The sequence below is a fragment of the Ovis canadensis genome, chromosome 5, assembly GCF_042477335.2.
Source record: "Ovis canadensis isolate MfBH-ARS-UI-01 breed Bighorn chromosome 5, ARS-UI_OviCan_v2, whole genome shotgun sequence".
Classification (NCBI taxonomy): domain Eukaryota; kingdom Metazoa; phylum Chordata; class Mammalia; order Artiodactyla; family Bovidae; genus Ovis; species Ovis canadensis.
Genome location: NC_091249.1, coordinates 105,132,872 through 105,137,232, shown reverse-complemented (window position 1 = coordinate 105,137,232; position 4,361 = coordinate 105,132,872). Strand labels below are relative to the sequence as shown.

Genomic DNA, 4,361 nt, shown 5'->3' with positions numbered 1-4,361 from the left:
TAACCTGCAAGTCTTGGTCCAGCTCTGATTTGAATTCAAAGTCTTACTGGCTTCCCTGGACTGAACATCTGGGTCATCTATCTGAGCAGTGAACCCTGTACCTCTAACAAGAGACTAGACCAATGAATAAGGACCTTGACATGTTCCTTCTTTTCATGACAGCCACCAACTGTTCCTTTATCTTCTCTTTTTGTCTTTCTTGTGAAACAAAAATATTATTTCATATCTTGAGACTAATCTTGATACATAAATTAGAAACATGAATAAAAGGTAAAGATACGAATCATAGTGTGATCATGAACCTTAATAAAAGTTAATTTGAAAGTTAAGTCTTTTTCCTAAACCCTTACAGTGGACTGGGTAAAATTCTTTTAAAAAGGATTTTGTTTAAACTTTTACCCTGTTGGGCTTTTTCATGAAATACCCACAAAATGAGATAGAACAAAAACAAATATAAACAAAACAAGTGGGCTTCTTTATATCAGTAAACTTATTTAAAATGTTGCCTTTATTGTTGAATGCAGTGAGATATCTTTGCATTTTTCCAGCTGTGTTTTTTCTACCCCAAGGGGAAATTGCTTTGAAGAATGCAGCAAATTATTTTGTATACTACATCCAAGGCTACTGAACCAGAAGAATAAGGACATACTGCTTGTGAGTTCAGCTGGATCAATAGCTCAGCCCTGGGATTTGCTCGTCGGCTGGATACTGAATGAAAAGCACTAAGCTGCCAGTTTGTACCATGGATATAGAAGACCTCAATGCAGCCAAGAGACATTTTTCATAAGACAGAAAGCAGCTTACCTTTAAAAATGTTTAGATATATGAGCACACAACATACAGAGACTATGAAACGTACTTGCAGATATTGTACAAAATTCTCCCTTCCTGCCCTATTACTCAAGAGAAAGAACGTGTAAACACACACACACACACACACACACACACACACCCCATATATAGAAATATATATTTGTAGAATGCCTTTTTTCCAAAGACCTCAAAGCACTCCACAATATGATCGAATCCTTTCCTGCGTCTCTGTGAGTCAAGAGTAAGTGTTTGTGATTACCAATTGATATTTTTTCCTGCTGGGGCACATCACATAGCTGGCCAAGCAAGTTCAGGAGGAAGCTTTCTCAATCTCTCACTTTCTCAACTGCACTCTTCACCATCGTAGGTTGTCTGGTCGCATAATGTGTGTGAAATTTGATGAGATATCAAACCAGAGTTCTGATAAGGAATTGTTTTTGTCTGCTTTTCTGCCAGTCCTAGTTTTTTTCCTCAATAAGCATCTGTATTGTTCCTGGTATCATAGCAGCAAGATAAGCAATCAGATCTATTAGATGGGAGGAAATCAGGGAGAAGATATTAGATCCAGGCTTTCATGCTTAGCTTGAAATCTCTGCAGTTCTGTCACTGTTGTGAACATAAAAGACTCTCTGAAGTGGTATTTAGAAACTTCCCTGAGAAAAAGGATAATACAAACAAAGCAATTAAAAAATGGAAAAATAAAAGTCATCCAGCTAAAAAATAGATCTGCACCGAGGCAATAAAAAGTTTCTGGCAATTGGCTGCACTTATTATTCATTCCTTCTTGTCCGTACTTAGAGTAGGAACATGCAACCTAGAATCATGGGATAAGAGAAAGCTTTCAAAATCCCATTAGGCTCAACTGGCATTCTGCAACAGCCCACCAGGCTTTGGTTGGGGCCCCATGAGAAACTGTAAGAGAAGAAGTCATCTCTTTGTCCATGCCTTTGGCATCTCCCCTGACTTCAGCTTTTGCTTTAAGCAGTGATACAGTGACTAAAATGATAGAAATAATGGCAAACAAAAGTGTAAATAGCTTGATAAGACAAATCCTCCCACTGTAGTAAAAAGGAAAATTCTGCTTTGATTTCATAATTTATCTGCTCATTTGGCTCAGGACTTTGAGTCTGATCATCAACCCAGGAAGTGAGGAGGAATTTTCTTTCTTCCCTCCTTCCTTCCTTTTATCCTCCCTTCTTTCCTTCCCCCTTCTCTCTCCTCTTATCTTTCAAAATAATGGTTCTTTGACTTTTTTAAAGAAGTGAGTAGTGAAAATTTGCTATACCTGTGCTGAGAATGTGATCTTGGGTCACCTAAGTGTTGATCTCTCTCTTTACTCAAAGTATTCTTTCTAGAAGAAGCACAACCAAGTGGTCTAAAGTGCAGTTTAACTAATGGCTAATATATCACAATCTTTGCAATTAGTCAAATGTAGGTCCAAATTTCTGCTTAACCTGCTAAATTGTATGTCCTTGGGTAAATTGCATAATGTCTCCAGGCCTCAAATTTCTCCACAGTAAATTACTAGTAATAATGTTTATGTTGTAAGGTTGTGGTAGGGATTGCATTACATACTGTATATAAATGGCTAATTTCAGTGCCAAGCATCAACTAAATCCTTAATAACGGGTGTGTGACTGGTAATTCTTGATGGGCCCAACTGTTCCTCTTTTCTTACCACCAATAAAAACTTTCAAATAAGTGGACTGTCAAAAATTGGTTTGCTTATGGCAAAGACACATTGATATGGGTACTATGGCTATTTGCATGGATTTCTTCTCACATCTACGGTTTATGTTGACATTTGCATGCTAATTCTGAGTGGCATAGTCCATTTTGGTAGGAACCAAAGAAAGATACAAAGACAGACCAGAATTGAGATGGAAAAGGCCAAACTGAAAGGCAGAATAGGAAAGAGGAAGGCCACAGTGTAATAGGAAAGCCAGGTGTGTTGAAGCAGAAAGTGTAGAGGTTAAAACCCTCTGTATTTAGTGTTAAGGGTCTCTGTATTTAAGCTCAACTAGTTTCAAATTTTCCTCTGCCACTTACTATTATTGTGGCCATGGGTGAAGAATTTAACTTCTCTAGGTTTTCTCTTTTTTTATATTAGAAATGTAAATTTTAGAATATTAACTACTTCAGGCAGCACTGGACGTATTAAACAAGGATAATATATCTCAATTAAACTGAGAGCTTTTTTCATCTTCTTATTGGAATAACGTTACTAAACACCCTGTGTAATCACATCATTCACAGCATCCAATATTATAGAACAGAGATACACATAACACAAACAAATAATGGGCTAGAGAAAAAAGTTAGACACTCTTAGTGAAAACTAAATTATTTAAATAAAATCTTAATGTCTTGTGTTCTGTTACTTATACAAATTCCCCCAAACAACTGAAGCGTTCAGTTCAGCACCAGATCTGAGGGTGCCTTTCCAGTCCCTAACCACGAGCACATAATACTTTTACTAATAGAATTTAAAGTCTATTCAAAATAACTAAGGTATTTGTACTAAAGGTATTTGCACCAACATCCACGTCAACCACCTTTGTTGGCTAATGATGGACTCCTGACTGATTCTATTGAGACCTTAAGGAACAACCAGTTCATCAATAGTACATAACACTATTTAAGTGGACAGTAAATTGTACTGAGCTCACATACTATTTAGACCAGTAAACATTCTATAAAATAAAGCCTTCTTAGCATCTTTTCAAATATCTGAGGGGAAAATGCTATACATAATAAAATATTTTAAATGGGATTGCAAATGTTTACCTCAGCCCATGCTTAAAGAATGAACCCTGGAAATAATAGTGTTAACAAATAGACTTTATTGTTTGGCTTTATGGATAGCACAGCAGTTTTTTTTTTTTTTTTAGATATATGCTTCCCTGGTGGCTCAGAGGTTAAGGCGTCTGCCTCCAATGCGGGAGACCCAGGTTCGATCCCTGGGTGGGGAAGATCCCCTGGAGAAGGAAATGGCAGCCCACTCCAGTATTCTTGCCTGGAGAATCCCATGGACTGAGGAACCTGGTGGGCTGCAGTCCACAGGGTCACAAAGAGTCGGACACGACTGAGTGACTTCACTTACTTACTTACATATATATATATATAATGTAAAACTACAGAAAATGGCCATTAGCATTCTAGTGATCTCTAAGTTACCTGTTGTTTCTGGAAGTGCAAAAACTTTTCATAAAACTGCTGGTGTAGGTATAGCTTTCAGGCATAGGAAAATGATTAGGTGTGATTATAAAAATCAAATTGCTTTATTCAAGTGAAATATTTCCAGGATCTTACTTTAAATAAAAAAAACTTCTTTAAAAATAATTTTAGGTTGATATGGGGAAAATTTTTTTCTGCTTTTCTTTTGTCTCCTTAATTAAACTTCAAATTGATAAGACATTTTTTAAACAACTAGCAAAATAACACAGGAATGTTACTTAAAGCCTTCCCGGATAGTTTAGTGGCAAAGAATCTGCCTACAATGCAAGAGATGCAGGTTCGATCCCTGGGTCAGAAAGATTCCCTGGAGG

The 4,361-nt window shown here is 36.9% G+C and overlaps 1 non-coding gene across 1 annotated transcript; it reads left to right on the top strand.

Moving 5' to 3' along the window:
• Window positions 1-3,713: 3,713 nt before the first annotated feature.
• Window positions 3,714-3,785, top strand: TRNAW-CCA (transfer RNA tryptophan (anticodon CCA)). The gene has a single exon. It is a non-coding gene; the product is annotated as a tRNA-Trp (tRNA).
• Window positions 3,786-4,361: the final 576 nt, after the last annotated feature.